This window comes from Sciurus carolinensis, chromosome 9 (assembly GCF_902686445.1).
Source record: "Sciurus carolinensis chromosome 9, mSciCar1.2, whole genome shotgun sequence".
NCBI classification, from domain to species: Eukaryota; Metazoa; Chordata; class Mammalia; order Rodentia; family Sciuridae; genus Sciurus; species Sciurus carolinensis.
This window is the reverse complement of record NC_062221.1, coordinates 29,359,131-29,374,353: the sequence shown is the minus strand read 5'-3', so window position 1 is coordinate 29,374,353 and position 15,223 is coordinate 29,359,131. Positions and strand designations below refer to the sequence as shown.

Below are 15,223 nucleotides of genomic sequence, written 5' to 3'. Positions count from 1 at the left end.
GAAATGTTGGACTGAAAGCCAGTGAGACCCACCAGAGCAGTCAGTAATGGCTCAATACCTCCAGAAGTGAGGAAACCAGAATTCTGGCCTCCCTGGCTGAAGCTAAGTTCTGCCTCCTGTTTCCCTCTGCACAGGACAGCCTCCAACTGGATGCTTCTGAAGTTCTGTGTACATGGTCCTTTTATTTCAGATAACTACATAAAATGTTAACATTATTTTAGTTTGATTGTAAAGTTCAGAAAATAATGTTTACAAATTTTACCACAAGGAGTATCATGAGTTTATTATGACTCTCACCAACTTTGGAAGAATCTCCATTTCATAAGTTTCTGATTTAATTCATCTTCTTACATCACTATTCATGCCTAGGGAACATCTGCCCCCCATACCTGTACACGTAAAAATCCAGCTGGTGGTCCTTTTCTTAAGCTGAATGTATGGCTCTGCCTACATTAGACTGTGCCACATCTATTGTTAGAGTGCCCAGCCAATCATTTATTATTTCTGACGCTGACCAGCGGAGTCAATTTGGCGCGGGGGACAAAAGAATAGCGAGGCTCTTGAATTCGGAACGGTTTATTGATGAATCAGGAAACCCAGGAACTGGAACCTCGAACCTGGAACCTCCAACCTCTAAAAAAAAACCCCTTCTGGTGCTCGAGGAGAGCCAACTTATATCCCCTCCAGGAGGCTAAGGGTAGGGCTGACGCCAATTATGCAAAGATTAGGCGAGAGCTAGCTGCCCAATCATGGTAAAGGTCAAAAGGAGCAGGCACGAGCAGGGGCACCTGTGCACACGTTGTGTGCATGGACTTAATTGGATACGGCCAATGACAAATCACCTGGGTGTGCTTATGCCAATCAACCTCCTCACCACCTCTGTGATCAAAGCAACCTCTGGCTGGCTGCCAAGCGCCATCCTGGCGCCGTTCGCACGGCATAGCCCCCAACATCTTTCTATTTTTCACTATTATACAAATCATATTTTAGCATGTTCCTGCAGCATTTCTTCATATAGCCTAACAATCAAAAATTGGATTTTTTTATATTCTCTAGACATTTTATTGGTCTGTACATCTCAGTTGATTTGCATAAAAACAAACACACAGGTAGATCTTAGCACCTTATAGTTATGATTCTTTCCCTCAATGTTGTAAGTTAGCCTTAAAAGAATCAACTCAGCTTGCTCATACTTTCTCTAAGATATTTAGTTCCTGTCTCCACAGTAAACATAATTTTTTTTACAACAGACATGCTCAGAACAAATAGCACAAAACCATGAGCTATGACAAGTGATAAAAATGAACTTGGCTGACTTCCATGTATCAATTCTAAACTAATGGCCTTTGAACATGTCCTTGTCCCCAAGTTTTCAGATCCATGATCCTACGACATTTCTATAGTTTGACAAAAACTAGAATGCACAATCTTAAGTGTGTGGGGGAAATATTAAAATTCATTACTGAAATGTTTCACTTCATAAATTATTGAAAATTCATAGTATGGCATCACTAAATCTTGCTAATTATGAAAGATGTAAATTGACAATAATTTCCTCTCATAATGATTACAATATCCATGTTTATTCCTAATTCAAGTCCAACTACCTACCTTTTGAGTTTGAGGTAGCTTCGTTGTGGTTCTACTGCAGAAGTAGTATGTTTCAAAGTATCATCTTTAGATAAAATTTGAGAGAAAATAGTTTTCTCACTTTGCCTAGAAACTAAAAAAAATCAACTCTTTAGTGATAAAAATTCATTCTTTTGTGAACATGAACACAATACATGGAAACTGTTTCTTTTCATGAAAAAGTGGAGTCAAGGGAAAAGGGCTCAAATTCTGTTGCTACCTTCCGGTTTACCCAAGTAAGAACATGCATAAATTCAAGCTTATGAGCATCCAGTTTCAGCATTGCACAGAGTTACTGGATGAACGAGGATCCATTCTTGGAATTTTGCCAGGAAGAGTAACCTGAAAAGTAATAATGAAAAGTTTGGGTTTTCCAGTTAGACTTCTACAATAATCTCCTCTGAAGAAACCTAATTTTTTCAGGTCAACAGGTTCATTTGTTCCAAAAATTATTCCTTCATCATCATGCCTTAGAATTACACAAATAAAGCTGCTCCTTTGCTATGATTTTCTTTAGAAACATTGTGCATTAACTCCACAATTTCTTCACATGTAAGGTCATTTTTATTCTTGACTTCATATTTCAAGTTCATTCATGTTTCTCTGAGGTTTGCTGCATCTACATCTGTACCAGACTGAGAGGCCATTCCAGTGCTTTTATGAAAGTTATTATAAAACATAAACCCTTTTCTGGATAATCCATTTTGTAACTATTGTCCAAGGATATTCCAGAGTCCATTGATTTGCTTCCATGTATGATCTTTGAAATTTTTAATGGATTTTGAATCCACTGAGTTTTCACTGTTCTCCATAATTGCTTTTCTTAATACATATCAGGTACTTTGTGAAGCATCTCATCTTTGCTCTTCCAAGAAATTCTACAGTCAGGAAACCAAACTTTTAGTGATGAAGTGAGTTTGTCCACAGATGCCCTTCTTTTCCCACTCTGCTGTGCTGCCTGAGGAAGCCAGCTCCTTATTACTTGTCTTCTGTGGTTCTATTAGTAGTCTCTAGCTTTTCAGGAACAAAGGGACTTGCCCTGATAGTCACTCAGCTCTTACAAGCTCCCATCAGCACACCCCGTGCCTGCGAGGCTTCCACCACCAACTGCTGCCAGGAGCCCTCTTGGCTTTGAGGAGGTTAAAAGCAAGACAATCTGAGGGGGTATATTGTACTCTGTGGGAATGTAATCTCAATGGGAGATTACCCCAAAAGGCAGAGTGGGCTTCTAGACCGTAGTGTCCACCATCCCCTCTCTGTAAGAACAAACTTGAAGCTGTTACCAGCAGGATAAAGGAAGGGAAGCCCAATGAAGAGTCTATATAAAGGAACAGTTGGGTAAAGAAGGTATCACATCAGGTATTATAAATGGCATCTTGGAAAAGTCTGCAACATAATGAAATCAGAATTAAGACAGGCAGTTAGTAGATAGATGATCTGGTAGAATGGAGAAAATGGATCCTGGAAGTTGGAGACTGCCCCTGGGAAATTGGAATGACAGTGTCTCCAGAGTCTTTTTTTTTTTTTTTAATTGTAAACAAATGGGATACATGTTGTTTCTCTGTTTGTACATGGAACAAAGGTGTACCATTTGTGTAATCATAAATTTACATAGGGTAATGATGTTTGATTCATTCTGTTATTTTTCCCTTCCCCCCACCCCTCCCACCCCTCTTTTTCCTCTATACAGTCCTTCCTTCCTCCATTATTGCCCCTCTCCCTAACCCTAACTCTAAACCTAACACAAACCCCTCCCACCCCTATTATGTGTCATCATCTACTTATCAGCGAGATCATTCATCCTTTGGTTTTTTGAGATTGGCTTATCTCACTTAACATGATATTCTCCAATTTCATCCATTTGCCTGCAAATACCATAATTTTATTCTTTATGGCTGAGTAATATTCCATTGTATATATATACACCACAGTTTCTTTATCCATTCATCAATTGAAGGACATCTAGGTTGGTTCCACAATCTGGCTATTGTGAATTGAGCAGCTATGAACATTGATGTGGCTGTATCTCTGTAGTATGCTGATTTTAAGTCCTTTGGGTATAGGCCAAGGAGTGGGATAGCTGGGTCAAATGGTTGATCCATTCCGAGTTTTGTAAGGAATCTCCACACTGCTTTCCAGAGTGGCTGCACTAATTTGCAGCCCCACCAGCAATGTATGAGTGTACCTTTCTCCCCACATCCTCGCCAACACCTGTTGTTGCTTGTATTCTTGATAATCGCCATTCTAATTGGGGTGAAATGGAATCTTAGGGTGGTTTTGATTTGCATTTCTCTTATTACTAGAGATGTTGAACATTTTTTCATATGTTTGTTGATTGCTTGTAGATCTTCTGTGAAGTGTCTGTTCATTTCCTTAGCCCATTTGTTGATTGGGTTATTTGTATTCTTGGTGTAGAGTTTTTGAGTTCTTTATAGATTCTGGAGATTAGTGCTCTATCTGAAGTATGATTGGCAAAGATTTTCTCCCACTCTGTAGGTTCAGAGCCTTTTGATCACCAAGATTTCCTGCCTATACTATCGTTCCCAAAAGGCTTTAGACAGGGAATTGCTAATAAATACCCCCTGGGCTGCTACCTGCCTGAATCACTCCATTTAACCCTTCCGCCTTCCCATCTACTTCCCACCTTTTGGCCATTCCACTGGCATCTCCTGGGCCTAGTCACGTAGGCAGGAATGAGAGAGAGAAGGGGGTTGGAGCAGAACAAAGGAAACTTTATAAGAGGGGCAGGGCACTCTCACTTCTTGGGATACCAGAATACCAGCCATGGCCCCCTTCTCCCTCCCAGGAGATGTCTGTATTACTAAATTTAAATAAAACCTGCTTTATATGCTTGCCTCTGTGTACTTCTCTAATGTCAAACTTCAACATTTGAGGAAGCAGAACTCATCACTGATAACTGGTGATATCAGTAATATGATTGGTTTATTTCAGATAGCAATGTCCATGTGGCTAAGTTAGTGTTGAGTGTGTAATAAGACAAGGGTAGAAAGTTAAATTATACAGATATTTGCAGGATCTAATCTAAATATTTATTACATACTAGGTGCAATGGTAAGATTTTGGCATTTGGGGGATTTTGTTTTGTACTTTTTAGGAAAAGAGAAAAAACATTTTAGATCTATGTTTTGGAAACACCCTCATCACTGCCATTTTAAAAATTAATTTTAAAGTGTCCATAGTGACTAAGGAGTGCCAGAAGAGCTATTTTCTTGATTATAAGAGATTCTAAAAGTAGTATATGGGCAATAAAATGTGAATAGTAGAGACCGAGGAAGAAATATGTAATCATGTACATACATAATTTGCCAAAGGAAAGGGAAATAATAAATAGGCTTCTACAAGGATCTGTGATTCCCGAACAACTTAGGTTAAAATGAATTGCTGTTGGCTGTCACCTTCCAGAAACGTAAGTGGCTTAGACATGCAGAGAAAACTTCCTAAACATTTAAAATTGCAAATGCAAAACAAATTTTAAAAATCTATGGTTAAGTTGACTAGAAAAGAAACTGTCTAAATTGGAGAATACACACAATATAAATCCAGAATATTCAACAAATACTGAAGATGATGTCTTACTTGATAGACTTTTAAAGACTACGTGTAATAGATAGAGAAAATGAAAAAAATTCCCAGGATAATGTGGCCTGGGAAAAGTGAGTGAAAAAGAAGGCCATGCACTAACAGCCTTCATCTCCCAAGATAAATGTTTTCCAGGTGCTGAATATAAACAGGGAGGAGGTGTTTTATCTCCCCTAAAGTAACAGTCTCTAGGAGGCATTAATCTCCTTCAAAGTAAATCCTTTCCAGACCGTGCCCACAGACCCCCAACCCAAGCAGTTCAAATTCCTGAGTGCCCAAGAAAACTGATATGCTCACTAGACCACCCTCAAAATAACTTATATAAACCCAGTCCCCTTTCTTTGTTTAGTGGCTTATTTTCCACCAGGAAAGTGGGTCCACCAATGCTATTTCATCCCTGCATGCCCTTTTCCTCTGTGAAACTTCATTCCTGAACAAACAGCTGAGATCATTTATTGAGGTTTGTGTCCTGCCCAGCCTTTCTGTGCTAACAACATGATGGAATACAGGGCCTCTGCCAAGCTGAAGGTCAGATCAGAGATCTGCAAGATCCAAGACTCTTGGAAAAGCAATACTCCTGTTGATAAAGTGAGGGAAAATCTGTCCATTAGAGGATGATGGAAACAACTGCCTTTATGTGCTTCAAAAACAATTCTCCAGAGATTCCTAACTATAAATGACCTACACTTGGAGTTGGGCTGTGTATCAGTGGAGGTTCCAAGACAATAGAAGTATCACTTACAAATTAATTTGAGGAAGGTTTGATAAAGATTCATAATTTGGGGCAGGGTTTTTTAAAAGATTAGATGATTTATGATAAAAAGAATTAGAGAAGCTAAAGGAATATTAAATCTAATGTTATTTTTAGCACCTCCTTATATGAACAGCCCTATAGTTCAACATGTCTACAAGACTGACTTGTCCTCACTAATCCAGACCTGATCTGGTTTCTTCCTCAGTCATAGGAAGCACTATTGCTAGGCACCATCCAGTGGGAGGTAGTTAACCTTCCCCCACCAATAAGGGTAGTAAATATATTACTAAGGTGAAGCACTGAAGTACAGTAACCTATCATAGTTGACTAAAAAGGGGTACATGCCTGCAATCCCAGTGACTCAGAAGGCTGAGGCAGGAGGATCACAAGTTCAAAGCCAGCCTCAGCAATTTAGTGAGGGCATGGGTAACTTAGTAAGACCCTATCTCAAAATAAAAAAAAGTGCTGGGGATGTAGCTCAATGGTTAAGTGCACCTAGGTTCAATCCCCAGTGCCAAATTAATTAACTAATTAAATTTAAAAATAGAGTTACTGAGTTTTCTCACCTCTTCAATTTCCCTGGATGACCTGTGCTTCAAGCCACCACCCATGAGTAGGAACTAACTATAGAATCTAGAGAACTAATCAAGGACATTTCCTTTATTAGAGCATCTTGGTCAGACATCAATGTTTTAATGGATGATATTTAAAATAAATGGGTGCCAGGCACATTGGCATATGCCTATGATCCCAGCAACTCTGGAGACTGAGGCAGGATCACAAGTTTGAGGCCAGCCTCAGAACTTAGCAAGTCCCTGTCTCAAAATAAAAAATAAAAGGGCTGGGGATGTAGCTTAGAGATAGAGCTCCCCTAGGTTCAATCCCCAGGACTGAAAGAAAAAAAAAAAAAAAAAGTGGGTAACAGTTTAAAGTTATAGATTTCACTAAAATGTTCTACTGAGTAAAGATTTCACAGGAGAGTCATCCTCATCTACCACAACATACCTGCTACACTAAAGTCACCATGGGACCAACCCACTTTCCACATGCAGGAGATAAAACTATAGCAGTCCTTCCTTAAATCAGTTTCGCTTTCCAAGATTTGTCAAGCACAGCCTGCAGTCCAGAGATATTAAGTGGAAAATTTAATAAACAATTCATGTCTTAAATTGCACACACCATTCTGAAAATTGTGATAAAATCCTGTTCCATTCCAGCCAGTATATGCATACTGTATGTATATGCTACCCATTCGGTAGTCTCTTAGTATCTATCTTCATTAGAAAATCTGTAAGGAACAAGGTTGCAGCTATTTCTCCCCTGATTCTGCCCCGCTCCCCACACACATTTTATAATCTAGATTGTTAACTTTCTTGTCAGTCATTGGTCCAATTAGCTTGCAGGCTTTCACTATTTAAGGGCGATTCCCTGCTACTTGCTCTCTCTTTTCTCTCTCTCACTTTAACTCTCTCACCTTCTCTCTCACTCTCTCGTTCTTTCTCTTTCGCTCTTCAGGGCAGATATTCTGTTCATCTGCTAATAAAATCTCTTGTGTGAGTTCCCACATCCAGAGTGGTTTCTGGGTGCTTTCAAAATCAACTGTAACGGTATGGGTATCACAGTGCCATTGGTAAATGGTTTCCCTTACTTGGTTCAATAAACCACTCAAACTTATTCTGCATTCTATTTTTTATGATAATATTCTGTAATCATTTTAAATTTTCTATTTTTTCTATTGGTTTCCTACAATTTAGGAATAGCATAATAAGTGCTTCATCTAGTAATATTGATGTGTATTTATTCTTTTAAACAAAACTGTATCACCATCACATCACATTCAGTTTGACCTCACTGCAGCCATCTTGAGTCATTACTGCCACAACTGCCCCTGAGTACCCCTGGTTGCTGCGCCCACCCCCTTAGTTTCCCAGTATACTCTTAATAAAACAATTAGAGTGATAATGTGAAGCTTCACAACTGGACCCTGGCACCCTCAATGCCAGGAATATGCCTGACATCTTGATATTAGCTTAAGGAAAAACAAATATTAGCTTGGATGAAGTTACTTTTGTCTGGACCACTTCATAAGCCCCTTTCCTCTGAACCAAATTTCAGGGATCCACTGATCTTGCTGCCCTCCAAGACACACTTCTGTACACAAGACCCCTGGTAAATCGCAGTGTGAAATCCTGGATCCATCTGTCTCTCTCCTGGGTCTCATGGCACCTGAGTCATACCCTGGGACTGGGTTGTTTCAGAATAGTATAATGAACAAGTCCTTGCCGCTTGATAATAAAATAATCCACATCCCACTGCTTTAAAAGGATATTAAAATCTTTTGTACTCCTTTTGTTTTACACAATAGCTATACACTATTAATTTGAAATTATTTGATTGCAGCAAACAATGGGCTTAGAGAGACTAATACTATTAGCCTTGGGTAAGATCAGTTTCTCAAAGAGTTGAGGACATTATAAATAACATTTGATTTTAAAACGAGGCAATGCCAGTCATGTGAAAGCTCTGCTGGATTTGAGTAACCAAGAAGAGGTGTCTGCAGTTAGCTACTGACATAGCAGCTGGCCAGCTTAGCAGCTGCCTCAACAGGGACTTTTCTGTGGACTTGGAAAGGCACTTTCTGAGGGCAGAGGTCCTTTTTTCATTCTCATTTGCCAGCATCCAGCAAAGGCTTTTCCTCCTCAGCAGGAAGACAGAAGACACAGACGATAGTTTCCTGCAAGTCACCGTCCTTCCTAGTCTAGACCCATTCTGACTGGCTGTTTAAACTGGAAAGTTTGTGAGCCCACATGGGCCGGCTTGCAGCTCTTTTGGCTGGGCCAGGATTGAGGGTCTTTCTGGGACAAAGAGCAGCTAATTGCACTGATAAGTGAATAAGGCCTAAGGCTTTACTGAGCTACCTGACAACTGTTCAAAACAGATGTGATAGACTGGGGTTGTGGCTCAGTGGTAAAGCACTTGCCTAGCACTGGGTTTGATTCTCAGCACCACATAAAAATAAATAAAAATAAAGGTATCCATCTACAACTAAAATACATTTGGAAAAAAAAAAAAAACAGATGTGACCCCACTAAGAATGCCATTTATTATAAAGGAAGATGGTTTGGCTTTTTAAAAAAAGACATGTCAGACATGGTGGGGTACACAAATTCAAAGCCAGCCTGAGCAACTTAAGACCGTGTCCCAAAATAAAAACAGGCTGGGGGCTGGGGCCTGGGGATGTAGCTCAGTGGTAAAGCACCTCTGGGTTCAATCCCCAGCAGTACCATTTTAAAAAAAAAGGAACTGTGCTGGATACAGTGTAATCCCAGCAACTCAGGAGGTGAAAACAGGAAGATCGTATATTAGGGAATTTAGGGAAATCTTGTCTCAAAGGTTAAAACGAGGCACGTGATTTCAAGTGGTCTTCCTTGACTCTGAGTCTACAGAAGTTACCAATATTCCTTAGTTGTTTATTTGAATGGTATTTGCTGAATTCAAAGTGACTGTGTAGTCTGCATGGAACAACTATATGTGAGAATATTTTCAGACAAACTGGAAAAAGCCTGAAGTACAACCTGCTATAACTGGTAGTGATAAAGAAATATCCTATAAATAGAATATTTCTAAATGCTGACAATAGTCAATTCAAATCACAAGTCAGAGACACATATTCCATGTTCTATAACCACAAAATAATTAGACTGAAACCAAAAAAAAAGGTATATTTTTAAGATTCTAAACTTCTGAGTAACAGATGGGTCGAACAGTAACAGTCCAAGAAAAAGACTGTTAGACAAATTTACAAAACTTGTGAAAACGTAAATGAATAGTTATTCATTGTGTTATCTGCATGTACTTTGAGGAAAATATTTAACTATCACTCATTATTGAACCAGTAATGTCAATGGTAAACTTAATTTACTGTGATGAACTTAACCATGCTCAGTCCCCTGAATTTCTGTGAGAAATACAGGTTGATATCCTGACTTGAATAACCACACATCAGTTTCTTGGCTTATCAATAATAAATTTTCATTTCAATTTTTAAAACTTATAGCCAAGAACTGTCCTCAGTCATTGGGTGACTTTACAAATTAGCTTTTGCTGCTGTCTTATTTTTCATTGCTATAACAAAAGATCTGAGTCTGGGTAACTAGACCTATACTCCTACCAAGCATAATACAATGGACAGATATTAAACCCTGCATTCCAAAGTTAGAATATACATATTACTTAAGTATGAATACAATTCTTTTTCTTTTTGGAACCAGGGGCACTTAACCACTTGAGCTACATCCCCAGTCCTTTTTATGTTTGTTTGTTTGTGTTTGTTGTTTATGTTTGTTGAAACAGGGTTTTGCTAAGTTGCTTAGGGAATCTCTTAACTTTCTGAGGCTGGCTTTGAACTTGCAATCCTCTTGCCTCAGTCTCCCAAGCAAGCCACTAGGATTACAGGTGTGCACCACCTCCAGGTGTGCACCAGCTCCAAATAGAATATTTCTAAATGCTGATAATATTCAACTCACATCACAACCATCATAAGTCAGAGTCACATATCTCATAATCTGTAATCACAACAAAATTAGCCTGAAACCAAAAATGGAAAGGAAAAATACATCTTTAAAAATATAAACTTCTAGGAGTTCTTTCCTTTTGCTGCCAAGGCCACATCCATAAGTATGCTCAGGCTTCAGAAGAGGCTTACCTCCAGTGGCCTCCACTGTTCGAAAAAGAAGGTCTGGTTGGACCCCAATGAGACCAATGAAATCACCAACGCCTACTCTTGTCAGCAGATCCAGAAGCTGACCAAAGACGGGTTGATCATCTGAAAACCAGTGATTCTGTCCATTCCTGAGCTCAATGCCAGAAAAATACATTGGCTCACCAGAAGTGCAGGCATATGGGCATAGATAAGTGAAAGGGTACAGCTAATGCTTGAAAGCAAGAGAAGATAACCTGGATAAGGAGGATACGGATACTGCATAAGCTGATCAGGAGATACTGTGAAGCTAAAAGACTGACCACCACATGTATCACAGCCTCTATCTGAAGGTAAAGGGGAATGTGTTCAAAAACAAGTGGGTCCTCATGGAACACATCCATAAGCTGAAGGCAGATAAGACCCACTAGAAGCTCCTGGCTGACCAGGCTGAGGCCCGCAGGTCTAAGACCAAGGAGACATGCAAGTGCGGTGAGGAGTACCTCCAGGCCAAGAAGGAATGTCACCGCCTGCAGCAACAATCCCGTGGATATTTGTTACCGCCTGCAGCAACAATCGCGCGGGTATTTATCGGAGGTGGACTGGAAATAAACTACTTCTATTCCTGAGATGCTTCCTTGCTTGCTTGCTTATTCTCTAGCTTATAGAGGAAGAGTGGCTTGCTTGATTTTAGAGGAAGAGAGGCTTGCTACGCTTTTTTTGGCTATTCCTTCTTAGAGTTCTGCTGCTGCTTCTTAGAGGTGCGTCCTGCTTCCTGCGAACTAAAGGTGCGGGCTAGAGGTCCATACTAAAGGTGCTGTCTATCAGAGGTGCTTCTTAGTGGTGCGTCTTGCGTACTGCGATCTGTGTTCTGGACCTAGAGGTGTGTTCTAGTCCTCCGCTCTGTGATCTGCCTTCTGCCTTCTGCCTTCTGCCTACTGCTTACTGCTTACTGCTTTTTGCCTTCTGCCTACTGCCCGCTTATATTCCCTCCAAGAGGCGGAGGGTAGGGCCACGCCAGTTAAGTGAAGATCAGGCGAGGAGCCAACTGCCCAATCACGACACAGGTCAAAACAATCAGGCACGAGCAGGGGCCTTCGGGAACACATGTGCACGCGTTGTGTGCGTGGACTCACTTGAATAAGGCCAATGATAAAGCACCTGAGTGTGTTTATGTTAACAGACTTCCTCACCACCGATGTAATCAACAACTTCTGGTTGGCTGCCAGGCGCCATCTTGGCATAGTCCGCATGGCATAGCCCCCAACAAAGGAAGAGACCAAGAAACCCTCTTGTGTCTGCACATAGTGGTCTCAGTGATTAACTAGATCAGTTCTGAAATAAAAACAAGCTTTCTCTGTTAAGAAAGAAAGAAGAAAGGGAGGGAGGGAAGAGAGGAAGGAAGGAAAGGAAGAAAAAGAAGGAAAGGACGAAACGAAGGAAGGAAAAGAAAATAAACTTCTAAATAACCATGGGTCAAATAGTACTTTATACTTATAATGACATTTGGATTGTACTTCAAATTGAATAATAATAAAAACATTACTTTTAAATTGACAGATATAGCCAAGCACAATGGTGCATACCTGTGTTCCCAGTGGCTCAGGAGACTGAGGCAGGAGGATGGCAAGTTCAAAGTGAGGCCCTAAGCAACTTAGCAAGACACTGTCTCAAAATAAAAAGTAAAACTTGCTGGGAATGTGGCTCAGTGGTTAAGTGTCCTTGAGTTCAATCCCTAGTTTAAAAAAAAAAAATCAGACATAGTTAAACCAATACTTTCTGTGGGGAAATATGCAAAAAAAACCAAATGATTGTATTTGGAAAAAAGAAAATCAGTTAAGCTTTTTAGTCAAAATTTTAGGGAAAAAAAGCAAAGTAATCCTAAAGAAATCACAAAGTATAAAACACAAATAATAATCCAAATTAAGGAGAAAGTAAAAAATTCTATATAGCAATACAAAATTGCTGAGAAAAAAGTTGAGAAAGCAATCCCATTCACAATAGCTACCAAAAACAAATACTTATGAATCTAACCAAAAAAGTGAAAATTTCTACAAAGAAAATTGCAAAACACTGATGAAAGAAATTGAAGAGGACATTTTAAAATGGAAAGACATAGTCATTGATTGGAAGAAGTAATGTTGTTAAAATGTCCATATATCCAAAGCAATTTACAGATCCAATGCACTCCCCCCATCAAAGTACCAACAACATTCTTCACAGAACTAGAAAAACACAATCCTAATCCTAAAGTTGATGTGGAAGAAAGACCCCCAATTAGCAAAGCAATCTTGATTTTAAAAAGAGCAAAGCTGAGGCTGGGATTGTAGCTTATTGGTAGAGTGCTTACCTAGCATGGGTAAGTCACTGGGTTTGATCCTCAGCACCACAAGAAAAAATAAATAAATAAAAACTAAAGGTTAAATTATTTAAAAAAATAAATAAATAAAAATTTAAAAAAGAGCAAAGCTGGAGACCTCACAATAACTGACCTTAAAGCATGCAACAAAATCATAATGACCAAAAGACCTTGGTACTGGTATAAAAAGAGACACATTGACCAATGGAGCAAAATAGAGAAAAATACATTTACAGCCTACTGATCTGTGGTAAAGGTACCAAACATACATTGGAGAAAAGACAATTTCTTCAATAAATGGTGCTAGGGAAACAATGCCCATATATAGAAGAATAAAACTAGACTCCTATCTCTTACCATGTACAAAAATCAATTCCAAATGGATCAAAGAACTAAATATGAGACCTAAGACTACCAGAAGAAAACACAGGAGAACACTTCAAGACATTGATATAGGCAATGATTTTTCAGATAAGACCCCAGAAGCACAGGCAACAAAAAACAAAAATAGACAAGCTTCTGATCAGCAAAGGAAACAACAGAGTGAAGAGAAAAACTGCAAAGGGGGAGAAAATACTGCAAACTGTTAATGGAACAAGAGATTAATATCCCAAATGTACAAGAGACTCAATAGCAAAAAAAAAAAAAAAAAAAAAGCCAAATAAATCAATTTTTAAATGGTCAGATAAGCTGGGTATGATGATATGTGACTGTGATCCCAGTTACTTGAGAGTCTGAGGCAGAAGAATCGCAAGTTCAAGGCCAGCCTGGGCAACTTAGCAAAACCCCGTCTCAAAAAATTTTAAAGGTCATGGTGGCTGGGGATGTAGCTCACTAAAAGAGTGGTTGCCCAGCATGTGTGAGACCCTGTGTTCAATTCACAGTACTGCAGGAAAAGGAGAGTATGAGTGATCTGAATAGACATCTCTCAAAAGCATAGCCAAGGAGTACCTGAAAACTGCTCAACATAATTATCAGGGAAATGCAAATCAAAACAACAATGAGATATCATCTCACACTAATTAGAAGGGCTATTATCAAAAAGGCAAAAATAAAATTATGGCAAGTACATGGGAAAAAGGGGATTCTTATACATCATTGGTGGAGATGTAAATTAGTGCAGCCATTATGGACAACAGTATAGTTTCCTCTAAACACTAAAAACAGAACTACCATATGAACCAGCTATTCTACTACTGAGCATATATCCAAAGAATATGATATATACATGATAGATGATGGATAGATATATAAGATATCAATATACCAAAGGGATATCTGAAAATCCATGTTTATTGTAGCACTATTCACAATAGCCAAGATATGGAATTATGGAATTCAATAAGATGTTTACTAATTGAAGAATGAATTTTTTTAATGTGATATACAGGGCTGGGGATGGAGCTCAGTGGTAAGGTGCTTGCCTAGCATGCTCAGGCCCTGGGTTCACAAAAAAAAAAAAAAAAAAAAAAAAAAAACAAAACAAACTGTGGTGCATCTATAGAATTGTGGAATACTTTTCCTCCATTAAAAATTAAATCCAGTAACAGCAAATTAAATTCAACAACAAAGATAAAACTGGAGGACATTGTTAAATCAAGTCAGGAACCAAAAAACAAGTACATTTTTCACTCATTTACAGAAGCTAAAATAGTTGATCACATAGGAGTAGAGAGTAGAATAGAGGTTACTAGAATCTAAGAAGGGGAACAATGAAGAAGAGAGAGGGTGGATAATGAGAATCAAAATACTGTTAGAAGGGAGAAAATAGTTCTGATGTTCTATAGCACATAGGAGAACTGTAGTCTACAACAACTAATTACATCTTTCAAAATAACTGGAGAAAAGTTTGAAGGAAACCTTCAAACACAGAGTTTGAAGGGAAATTTCAACATATAGAAATGATAATTGAGAAATTGAAATGCTAATTACACAGATTTGATCATTACACATTGTATACATGTATAAAACTATACTATCCCCCATAAGTAAGTACAAATATTATGTCAATTACAAGCAAATATTTTTTAAGGTTTTCATTTGTTTAATACATCTGAAAAGAATGCATACACAAAGAATTGAGACAGGAAAAAGCATTGATTCAACACTAATGAATCTACAAGATTTAGGATTTGGGTAAGGTGGAAAGATTACCTAAACATTTTTAAAAACTAGAAACTGC

General features: G+C 38.7%; 2 pseudogenes; one reads left to right on the top strand and one right to left on the bottom strand.

The window, feature by feature from the left end:
* Window positions 1-1,905: 1,905 nt before the first annotated feature.
* On the bottom strand, window positions 1,906-2,441 carry LOC124993445 (caspase-3-like; annotated as a pseudogene).
* Window positions 2,442-5,724: 3,283 nt separating this feature from the next.
* On the top strand, window positions 5,725-11,481 carry LOC124993559 (60S ribosomal protein L19-like; annotated as a pseudogene).
* The last annotated feature ends 3,742 nt before the right edge of the window (window positions 11,482-15,223 follow it).